This window comes from Sus scrofa, chromosome 18 (genome assembly GCF_000003025.6).
Source record: "Sus scrofa isolate TJ Tabasco breed Duroc chromosome 18, Sscrofa11.1, whole genome shotgun sequence".
Taxonomy (NCBI): Eukaryota; Metazoa; Chordata; class Mammalia; order Artiodactyla; family Suidae; genus Sus; species Sus scrofa.
In genome coordinates, this window is record NC_010460.4 from 21,584,111 (window position 1) to 21,596,924 (window position 12,814).

Here is a 12,814-nt window from a genome sequence, read left to right on the forward strand (position 1 = left end):
TGACTAAATACACAGGGAGGGAAATTTCACGCTTTTCTGAATGACTCGAGTTTCAGATGTTTATACGATGTATGGGTATGTGTGTATGTGTGTGAGTGGTGGGAGGTGAAGGATGACAAACTGTGCCAGGAATGATAAAGTTGGGGCTTAACAATTAGAGTATTTCACCTTCGCCACATCTGATGTTGAGATCTTATGGCCACATCTGATGGAAGGAAGTGAATCATGACCTGTGTGTACATTACCTCTTTGAATCACAGTACCAAAGGAAGTTAACATACCCAAAGGTGATGTTTTGATTTTTTAACAGCCCACAGGACTGCCTGCTGTCCCTGCCCCCTAAAAGTGCCATAGAGGCCATCAGGGCCCATAGATTTTGCAGTTCCTATAAGCAGCAACATGAGGACAACTTGGAGAGCCCAGCCTGGGGGCAGTGCCAAAAGTGGTTGAGCATTTGCCTTCCCAGGGACATGCTGTCACCACCACCAGGGCTCTGGCTTCTCCTACTGGGACGAGATGGTGGTGGCCTGAGGGATGGTGACAGGAGGAGGAATGATATTGATGTATCTGGCTGGCAGGTAGCCCTCTGGGGGGCTAGCCTAGGAAAGGAGTCTTAGGGGACACTGTGGAGAGCCATCTGGTACCAGCACCCACTAATCATAAAGGACACTGGAGCAGCAAGCCAATCCTGCACTTGATGGAAGAGGGAGGCCCAAAGTCACAGGGCATGGGGCTGGTGGTGGCTGCCTGAGGAGGGTGCAGGGGTAGTTGGAGCAGCATCTGCTTATACCTGGGTAAGGAATTATTTCAAAATTTAAAGGCTCATGATGCCATATCCATGCACATAGGCTACTTCTGATATAGAGAAACAAGAGGTGTGCCCTATAATCTCAGCTAAGGATTGGGATTCTTTCGTACATGAACGTGAATGTTCATATACACATTTTCCTATACATCTGTGACTGTATAGGACTGTTTATAGGAACTGAATGGCTAAGGAATCAATATAACTGTAGTATTTCCTCTGTAGGCAGTGAGATGCTTTAAAAATCTGTCAAACCAGAAGTATTCTTCTACTGGTCAATTGTTCTAATGTGTATTTCACCCTTTCCTCTAATAAAAATGTCTCATCTTCTTGACTCTCAAAGTTACCATAACACTGAGAGTTGAGTTCATTTCTTACATGAATAATTAAGTTCAATTCCTGGCTATAGCTTATCCTAGCTGGAAGGCAAAGACCTATGACAAACATGACAGTGGGGAGAAATATCATTCTTGTCTATGTGTGTGTTACACATGTGTATGTGCTTTCTCGTGTTTGAGCCCACTCATAAGACATCAATTGGGTATTTTTAATACATTTTTCACTTCTGTATGTCCAGATCTAGCCCCTGAAGCGCTTCATTGATGAGTCAGTCACCAAAGTTTTCAGCAAAGAACCATATAATGAGAAATAGCAAAATGAGGATATTTATGATTTACTGTCTCTGTAATGACTTCCTGATAATTGTCACAGTTCCATATTTAATAATGCACAATGACACCCTATATTTGCAACTATCATTGTAACTATGTAAAACCACATAGCGATAGATTACTGCATGTCAGCCTTATGAAATTTTATCCATTGTCCTGCAATGCAAATCAACATTTATCAAAACATAGCTTTGATAACTCTACAGGTTATTCATGCCAATCTGAAAATCATTTGCTTTTTGGCAAAAGCCCTTTGACAGTGGAACCATGTGAAATTAAATAATTCAACACAACAAGGAAAATAAGGGTAAAAATAGGGAAGCTCCTTTTATCTGACTTTTATTAATACCAAACTGCTTATTATATTCTTATGATTGAGGATTTAAATAACAAAATTCAACAGTTGAAAAATACATAAACTAATATGTAACACAAAGAAACCTAAAATGATTATACACACAAGTGTTCACATATACATCTCTATATATACATGATATATTTATTATAAAACTTTACTTTGAATCTCAAGCTGCTCTTTTATGTACATTTATGGTGCATGAAAAGTTTTATGTTTATTATAGTGTGATTGCTCATAAAATGTATCAAAATAATTTGTAAAAATTATTTCTCATGCATGCTTACGATTGTTTATAACTAGATAACCATGCTAGTTATACAGGAACAGAGAGAATCAACTCCCAGAAAAGAGAGGGAATTAGACTTTGAGGAGAGATTGTAAGTCAAGGGTTGAACTCTAATTTTTCTGTTTTCCCTTTTTAGGGCCACACCCATGGCATATGGAGGTTTCCAGGCTAGGGGTCAAATTGGAGCTGTAGCTGCCAGCCTATGCCACGGTCAAAGCCGCACCAGATCCAAGCCTCGTCTGTGACCTACACCATAGCTCACAGCAATGCCAGATCCTTAACCCACTGAGTGAGGCCAAGGATTGAACCGCAACCTCATGGTTACTAGTCAGATTCATTTCCACTGAGCCACTATGAGAACTCCTTAATTCTAAATTTTATCAGGACAAACAAAATGACTGTTTCTCCTTGGGAACTGGATCAGTTCTCTATTGCAAGGTGGAGTAGGGGTTGCTTAGGAAAATGTTGATTTACTAGAGGTCTGCTTAGATCTCAGGCAAGATACCAAACAAATGGCTTGCCTCACTTTTGTCATCTATAAAGTAGAAACATTAGTAGCATCTACCTTAGATACTTGTAATAAGAATTAAATGAAATAATACAATAAAGCAGTTAGTCCAGGGCCTGGCATACATGAACCACGTAAACATGAGCTATTATTAATCCAGTATGTCATGATTCTGTACGGTCAGTGCTCGCACTCGGGGATGAGTATGGTGAATAGAAAAGTGGAGGTGCTATTAGATGAGGCACTTGAGTTTGCTTTAGCAAGTTCATTTAAAATGGGCTCTTTTGGAGTTCCTGTCATGGTGCAGTGGTTAATGAATGCAACTAGGAACCATGAGGTTGCGGGTTTGATCCCTGCCCTTGCTCAGTGGGTTAATGATCTGGCGTTGCCGTGAGCTGTGGTGTAGGTCACAAACGAGGCTCGGATCCCGCGTTGCTGTGGCTCTGGTGTAGGCTGGTGGCTACAGCTCCGATTCAACCCCTAGCCTGGGAACCTCCATATGCCGCGAGAGCAGTCCAAGAAAGGGCAAAAAGACAAAAAAATAAAATAAAATAAAATGGGCTCTTTTGTTCCCATTGCCAATTGCATGCCTTTAATATTGACTTTAATACTTTAGCAAATCTATCCATACTTAAAAGTAAACTTTATTGGAGCCCTACTGTGGGGAGTTGGGTTAAGAATTGATATGCAATGGTTCAAGTCTATGCAGAGGTGCAGATTCAGTCTGTAGTGTGAGTTAAAGGATCCAGAATTACCACAGCTGATGCAGCTCAGATTCAATCCCTTGCCCAGGAAATTCCATATTCTGGGTGCAGCCATTAAAAAAATAAACTTTATTGAGTAACAAATGAAAATAGGGATATCACTACAGACCGTACAGATTAATGAAAGTGTACTAAAATAGTTAATAAAGATATACTGCTGGAGATTAAGATAGCGGAATAGAAGGACTGGAGCTCAACTTCTCTCCTAAAAACAACAAAATTCACAACTAAAGACTGAGCACTCTTCACCCAAATGGACTGGACCTTAAAAAAGATGTCCTACTGCAGAAGAAAAAGAGGAGGACACAAAAAGAGGTAGGAGGGGTGATTTCTTGATATAAATAACCCCATACCTCCTGGGTGGGAAGCTCCACAGACTGGAAACTAACTGGTTCACAGAGACTCACCTACAGGAGTGAGAGTTCTGAGCCCCACCTCAAACTCTCACGTGTGGGGATCTGGCACAAGGAGAAAGAGCCCCGGAGCATCTGGCACTGGAGGCCAGTGGGGCTTGTGTGCAGGAGCTCCACAGGACTGGGGGAAATGGAGACCCCATTCTTAAAAGGCACACACAGACTTTCATGTGCAATGGGTCCCAGGGCAAAGCAAAGTCTCCATAGAAATCTGGGTCAAACCTGACTGCAGTACTTGGAGGACATCCTGGGAAAACAGGAGTGAACGTGGCTTGTTGTGAGGGAGGAACATTGGAAGCAAAGCTCTCAAGAATATTCAGCAGCCATGCCTTTCCTGGAGGTGGCCATTTGGGGAAAATCTAGCCCCACCCATCAGTCAGCTGCTGAGAAGCCCCAGGGAAAACAACAGTCCAGGTGGGATCACAGCCCCGCCCCTCAGTAAACAGGCTACCTAAAGACCCCTCAGGCACACAGCTGCCTCTAATCCCATCCAGAGACTAAACGCCACCCACCAGAGGGATTAGAATCGGCTCCACCTACCAGTGGACAGGCATCAGTCCCTCCCATCTGGAAGCCTACAGCAAGCCCCCCATACCGACTTCAGCCACAGGGGGGCAGACATCAGAAGTAAGAGAGGCTACAATTCTACTCTGTGTAAAAAGTTCACCACACCAAAAACCTATAAAAATGAAAAGACAGAGAACTATAACTCAGATGAGGGAGAAAGGAAAAACCCCAGAAAATCAGCTAAGTGATCAGGAGATTCTCAGCCTCCAGGAAAAAGACTTTAGATTGTTGATGCTTAAGATGATGCAAGACATTGGAAATAAACTGGAGGCAAAGATGGATAACTTATAGGAAACACTAACCAAAGAGATGCAAGATATAAAACTTGAACAAGAAGAGATGCAAAATACAATAACTGAAATTCATTAGAAGCACCTAACAGGAGAATACAGGAGGCAGAAGAAAAAATAAGAGAGATGGAGGATAGATTAGTGAAAATTATGGATGTGGAACAGCAAAGAGAAAAAAGACTGAAAAGAAGAGTCTCAGAGAACTCTGGGACAACATTAAACACACCAATATCCATATTCAAGGGGTTCCAGAAGGAGAAGAGAGAGAGGAGACAGAAAAAATATTCCAAGAGATAATAGCCAAAAACTTCCCTAACATGGGGAAGGAATCACTCACTCAAATCCAGGAAGCACAACGAGTACCACATAAAATAAACCCAAGGAGGAACACCCCAAGACACATATTAATCAAACTGACCAAGATTAGAGACAGAAAATCTTGAAAGCAGCTAGGGAAAAGAAACAAATAACATCCAAGGGAACCCCAATAAGGTTATCGGCAGATTTTTCAACAGAAACTCAGCAGGCCAGAAGGGAGTGGCATGATATACTTAATGTGATGAAAGGAAAAAACCTTCAACCAAGATTACTCTACCCAGCAAGGCTCTCATTCAGATTTGAAGGAGAAATCAAAACCTTCTCAGATAAGCAAAAGCTGAGAGAATTCAGCAACACTAAACCAGCCTTACAACAAATACTAAAGGAACTTCTCTAGGCAGAAAAGAACAAGAGAAGAAGGAAAGGAAAAAGAGCAGCAAAAGCAAATCCAAAGCAATTAATAAAATGGCAATAAGAACATACGTATCAATAATTACCTTAAATGTTAATGGACTTAACGCCCCAACCAAAAGACATAGACTAGCTGAATGGATACAGAAATATGCTGTCTTCAGGAGACCCACTTCACTTCTAGGGACACATACAAATTGAAAGTGAGAGGACAGTAGAAAGCATTTCATGCAAACGGGGATCAAAAGAAAGCCAGAGTATCAATACTCATATCTGACAAAATAGACTTTAAAATGAAGAATATTTTAAGGGACAAAGCAGGACATAACATAATGATCAAATGATCAATCCAAGAAGAGGATATAACAATTTTAAGTATCTATGCACCCAACATGGGTTCACCATAATATATAAAACAACTTCTAACAACCTTAAAAGGACAAATAGACAATAACACAATCATAGTGGGGGACTTTAACACCCCACTTACAGTAATGGACAGATCAACCAGACAGAAAATCAATAAGGAAACACAGGCCCTGAATGATGCTTTAAACCAGATGGACTTAATAGATGTTTATATGACATTCCATCCAAAATCAACAGAATACACATTCTTCTCAAGTGCACATGGAACATTCTCTAAGATTGATCATATCCTGGGCTACAAACCCAACCTTGGTAACTTTAAGAAAATTGAAATCATATCAAGCATCTTTTCCGACCACAACACTATATGACTGGAAATCAACAACAAGAATTAAACTGCAAAAAAACAAACAAACAAACAAACAAACAAACAAAAAAACACGTGGAGACTAAACAACATGCTACTAAACAACCAATGGATCACTGAAGAAATCAAAAAGGAAATTAAAAAATACCTAGCAGCAAATGACAACAAAGATACGACACTCCAAAACCTATGGGATGCAGCAAAAGCCATTCTAAGAGGAAAGTTTATAGCAATACAAGCCCACCTCAGGAAACAAGAAAACGCCCAAATAAACAAGCTAACTTTACGTCTAAAGCAGCTCGAGAGAGAAGAAGAGACAAGACCTAAAGTTAGTAGAAGGAAAGAAATCATAAAGATCAGAGCAGAAAGCAATGAACTAGAAACATAGAAAACTATAGAAAATATCAATGAAACGAAAAGCTGGTTCTTTGAAAGATCAACAGAATTGATAAATCCCTAGCCAGACTTATCAAGAAAAAAACAGAGAGGACTCAAATCAATAAAATTAGAAATGAAAAAGGAGAAGTAACAAAGGACATCACAGAAATACAAAGGATCCTAGGAGACTATGATATTGCAACTATATGCCAGTAAAAGGGAAAACCTAGAAGAAATGGACAGATTCTTAGAAAAGTACAATCTTCCAAGACTAAACCAAGATGAAATAGAAAAGATGAATGGACCAATCACAAGAACTGAAATTGAAACTGTGATTAAAAAACTTCCAACAAACAAAAGTCCAGGACCAGATGGCTTCACAGGCAAATTCTATCAAATATTTAGAGAAGAGTGAACACCTATCCTTCTGAAACCATTTCAAAAAATTTCAGAGGAAGGGATTCTCCCAAACTCATTCTATGAGGCCACCATCGCCCGGATACCAAAACCAGACAAAGACACCACAAAAAAAGAAAACTACAGGCCAATTTCACTGATGAACATCGATGCAAAAATCCTCAACAAGATACTAGCAAACCACATCCAACAATACATTAAAAGGATTGTACATCATGATCAAGTGGGATTTATCCCAGGGATTCAATGGTTCTTCAATAGCCACAAATCCATCAGTGTGATACACCACATTAACAAACTGAAGAATAAAAACAATATGATCCTCTCAATAGAGGCAGAACAAGCCTTTGACAAAATCCAACACCCATTTCTGATTAAAACCCTTCAGAAAGTGGGCAGAGAGGGAACCTACCTCAACATAATAAAGGCCATATATGAAAAACCCACAGCTAACATCATTCTCAATGGTGAAAAGCTGAAAGAATTCCCGCTGAGATCGGGAACAAGACAAAGATGTCCGCTCTCGCCACTACACTTCAACATAGTTCTGGAAGTTCTAGCCGCAGCAATCAGAGAAGTAAAAGAAATAAAAGGAATCCAAATTGGAAAGGAAGAAGTAAAACTATCCCTAGTTGCAGATGACATGATACTATACCTAGAGAATCCTAAAGACTCTACCAGAAAGCTGTTAGAGCTCATCCATGAATTTGGCAAAGTTGCAGGATACAAAATTAATACACAGAAATTGACAGCATTTCTATACACTAACAATGAAAGAGCAGAAAGGGAAATTAGGGAAGCAATCCCATTTACCATCGCATCCAAAAGAATAAAATACCTAGGGGTAAACCTACCTAAAGAGACAAAAGACCTGTACTCTGAAAACTGCAAGATACCAAGGAAAGAAATCAAAGATGACACAAATAGATGGAAAGATATGCCATGCTCGTGATTGGAAGAGTAATATTATCAAAATGACTATATTACCTAAGGCAATATACAGACATTTTTCACAGAACTCAAACAAAATAGTTTAAAGTTTGTTTGGAAGCACCAAAGACCCAGAATAGCCAAAGACATCCTGAAAAACAAAGATGGAGCTGGAGGCATCAGGCTCCCGGACTTCAGACTATACTACAAAGCAACAGTCATCAAAACCATATGGTACTGGCACAAAGACAGAAATATACATCAGTGGAACAGGATAGAAAGCCCAGAATTCAACCCACGTACCTACAGCCAATTAATCTATGACAAAGGAGGCAAGAACATACAATGGAGAAAGGACAGCTTGTTCAATAAGTGGTGCTGGGAAAACTGGACAGCCGCTTGGAAAAGAATGAAATTAGAACACTTCCTAACACCATACACAAAAAGAAACTCCAAATGGATGAAAGACCTAGATATAAGACCAGACACTATCAAACTCTTAGAGGAAAACTTAGGCCAAACACTCCATGACATAAACGACAGCAATATCTTCTCAGATCCACCTCTTAGAGTACTGACAGCAAAAAACAAAAATAAACAAATGGGACCTAATCAAACTTCAAAGTTTCTGTACAGCAAAGGAAATCCTAAACAAAATGTAAAGACAACCCACAGAATGGGAGAAAATCTTTGCAAGTGAATCAACTGACAAGGGATTGAGCTCCAAAATTTACAAACAACTTCTGCAGCTCCATACCAAAAAAACAAACAACCCCATCAAAAAATGGGCAGGAGGTCTAAACAGACAACTCTTCAAAGAAGACATACAGATGGCCAAAAAACACATGAAAACATGTTCAACATCACTCATTATTAGAGAAATGCAAATCAAAACCACTCGGAGGTACCACCTTACACCAGCCAGAATGGCCATCATCCAAAAGTCTACAAACAGTAAGTGTTGGAGAGGGTGCGGAGAAAATGGAACCCTAGTACACTGTTGGTGGGATGGTCAGTTGGTGCAACCACTGTGGAAAGCAGTATGGTGATTCCTCAGAAAACTCAAGATAGAACTACCATTTGATCCAACAGTCCCACTCCTGGGCATCTACCCAGAGAAAACTGTGACTGAAAAAGATGCATGAACTCCAATGTTCATTTCAGCACTATTTACAATAGCCAAGACATGGAAACAACCTAAATGTCCATCGACAGAGGAGTGGATAAAGAAGATGTGGTACATATACACAATGGAATATTAGCCATTAAAAAGAACGAAATACTGGCATTTTTAGCAACATGGATGGACCTAGAAATTATCATGCTAAGTGAAGTCAGCCATACAATGAGACACCAACATCAAATGCTTTCACTGACATGTGGAATCTGAAAAAAGGACAGACTGAACTTCTTTGCAGAACAGCTACTGACTCACATACATTGAAAAACTTATGGTCTCTGGAGGAGAGAGTTTGGGGGGTGGGGGGATGTGCTTGGGCTGCTGGATGGAAATCCTGTGAAAGCAGATTGTTATGATCATTATATAACTACAGATGTGATAAATTCATTTGAGTAATAAAAAAAGTAAAAAAAAAAATAAATAAACTTTATTGAATGTAAGTAGAGTTTCATTTCCTATGGTAACATGCAATACTATCTCCTAGGCAGTTCTTTTTGAATGGATTGGATAAATTCATTCTGTGCACATATTCCGTGTTAAGAATTGGGATTAGAGCGAAAATGTGGACACTGCTCTCTGGATGCTCACAGACTGGGAGGATAAACAGACACTCAGACCAACAATTCTAGTATGATGAGGCAGGGGCAGAGATGAATCTATGACCACGTTTTGCACCTGAAGCCCAGGGAAATGTTCCTATTGTGGCCTGATTGCTGGTGGATGTTGATGGTGAGGGGCAACAGAGGTGGAGCACTCTTCCCTGTCCACTGCATCTCTCCTGATTCTATTAAAGCAGATTTGCAACAGGTTTCAGACTCTCAATGGTAAGCATCCATCAGCCAGTTATTGGATTGAATTTGGCTTATTTTCAAAGAGCCAGTTTCCTTCCTTCCTTCCTTTCTTCCTTTCTTTCTTTCTTTCTTTCTTTCTTTCTTTCTTTCTTTCTTTCTTTCTTTCTTTCTTTCTTTCTTTCTTTCTTTCTTTCTTTCTTTCTTTCTCTCCCTCTCTCTCTCTCTCTCTCTCCCCCTCTCCCTCTCCCTCCCTTCCTCCCTTTCCTTCCCTTCCCTTCCTTCCTTCCTTCCTTTCTTCCCTTCTTTCTTTCTTTTCCTTTTTCTTTCTTTTTCTTTTTTTTTGCTGCACCCATGACATGCTGAAGTTCCAGGGCCAGGGAATGGACCCAGGCCACTACAGTGACTTGAACCACTACAGTGAGAGCACCACATCCTTAACCTGCTGAGCCTCAGGGGAACATCAAAGAGCCAGTTTTTCTAACTGAATTCAACTACAGGGATAATTTTGTGCACAGAGGGTGTATGATTAAGCATATATGAGCGCAATAAATTTGCCCTGAATATTTCTTAGTGGAGTGAAAAACTTTTAAAATAATAGGGTTTTTTTATTCCCTAGCAAATGAGGTGTTTTATTTCCTCAAAAACATTGTCTTTATTGTTTCAAATTATTTTTTTTCTTTTGTACAGAAGTAACATGTGTTCTCAACTTAGCAGTTACAGTAAGTTGTACAATTGTTTACTTTGATTTAAGTTTTTTTATTCAGTAATCTCAGTCCACACATGAAGGGTGTAATGTCTACCTGAGAGTGAATTTGAACAATTAGACCTCTCCGTTTTGTTAGGCTGACTCTCAAGAGGCAGGTGGTCCTTGTTAGTGATTACAAAACATATTGTAACCTAGAGGTTGAAAGAAAACAGCAGAGCCTAAACTGCCAAAAGAACAGCCATATGCCACTTGCAGTTCACAGGGAGAAGGTTTAGGGAAGTTACTGGATGGATCTAAAAGAACTGAGGGCTTACTTTTTTACACTTCCAATCAGAGCTACTCTTTCTGCATTACTGTAGGAATGAGACATACATTTTTGTGGTTTTATTTTCTTCTTTTTTTATTCAAGTAAATAATTTGAAGATCAATAAAAATAGTAAAGGCTAATGACTTCATAAGTGTTCATAATAACCAGTTATCAGAAGCACTGTGTCAACTGGAAAGAGTGACCCAAAGGAGAAGGACTTCATTTACTTTTGTGTGGACCATTCCATAGAAGAAAGTAACTCTTGACAAGGTACTAAATTCTGAGTATCATTCTCCTCATCTGTTAAGTTGGGATAATAAACAGGCTTACTATGACGATTACATGCATTGGAATATAGCAGCCAAGAACAAGACCTCAAAGGGAGAAAGAAGATTTTTGTATTCCAGCCTTCCGTTCATGATCCTTGGGCATGCCATTTTACATCTTTAGGTCTCAGATTCTTCACCTGCATGAAACAATCATAACTACTTCATAAAGTTATTGAGATAGCTCAAGGAAATTGCATATACAAAGATTCTAGGACATGCTTGCTACATATTCAGTGTTAAATGAATACAGTAATAATAATTTTGTTTTGTTTTGTTTTTGCCAAGATAACCAGCCTGTTGCGGAGGACTATAATGGATATTGCAATCTGAAATTCCATATATGAGAAGTCTTTTATGTCTTTATCTTGATATCCTGAATAGGGAGTAACTGTAAAAAGAGGTGCACACAGTATGATAACTTGCCTGTACCTATATAATAAATCCCAAATGTTTATTTTGTTATGAAAAAAAAAAAAAGTAGTCTCCATGAGTCAATGCTTTGGGGACAACCAGAAACTCATGTGAGTTTTCTGGTGGAATTCAGCCAAATTTCATCTTTCTTTCCTATGTACGTGTGGTTTAGCACTTATAACATGGTATTTTAATTGAATATATATCTTTGCCTGTCGATAGTCAGTTGAATACATGCTATATCAAAGGTTGCTTAATTTGCTTGAAATACAGAGAGAGAGAATTTCTGAGTTCTCTTATTTGCCTCATGATTTTATTGTTTTGGATAAACTTCAAAAGTTTTTAACAGAAATCATTAGATTCCCTAATGGCATAGAGGAACAATTTTCCAATAATGAGAACATTGAAATAGTCTTGAATTAGGGGCTGGAGTGCATGGAATGTAAATAATATTTGAGGGGACACTTGACCCTTTATTTGCTTTGGCTCTTAGATGTCATGCATTTTCTTTTTGTTTCTGTTTCTCCATTTCCAAAGTTGCCTGCATTTGAAAATGCTCTTTCGTATGATGGTCAGTGCATACAAAAGATCATTCACCCTATGAGACAAGAATCATATAAAGCTCTTCCCATCTTACAAAATATGAATTCTCTGAGACACTTTATTACATTCCAATAGGACTTTACTCCAGTTCCTACTTTTGTACTGTATTCTGAAAAGACTTTATCTGCGTTCTTTCCTTGTAACAAGGTGATTAATTGTCAAAACTATATTTTTGTGCACTAGATGCAAATTTATTCTTTTCAAAACAAGCCATTTGGGGGTCAGTAAGTATGTTTTGTTTATGAGAAAATAAATGGTAGATTTATGTTTCTAACACGTTGAGCAAGTGTCAAGGTGATTAAAGTTTACATTCTTGCTAGTACAGAATAGGTGCTCGATAAGTATTTGTCAAATACGTCATGAACAATATGCTGATGTTTTCTAATATTGACTTAATATGGAGCACTGATCCAAGATTATTGATTAGGAAGTGGACTTGTACACAGAGTATTTATTCAGTGACTGTTCCCTGCCAGGCAGGATGCTAAGCTATTGAGGAGTACAACTTTCAAGAAAATAAACTTCCTGATATCAAATAACTTAAAATCCATTAGAGGCAACCGTATACTCAAATAATTACAATGAAAGCATAATTAGACAGGTACAGATTAAAGAAGAAACTGTGAATTTAAAAC

General features: G+C 38.9%; 1 protein-coding gene across 6 annotated transcripts in view; it reads left to right on the forward strand.

Moving 5' to 3' along the window:
• Positions 1–12,814, forward strand: part of GRM8 (glutamate metabotropic receptor 8) — an 811,904-nt gene that overhangs the window by 639,062 nt on the left and 160,028 nt on the right. The gene's annotated exons all lie outside the window — the stretch shown is intronic.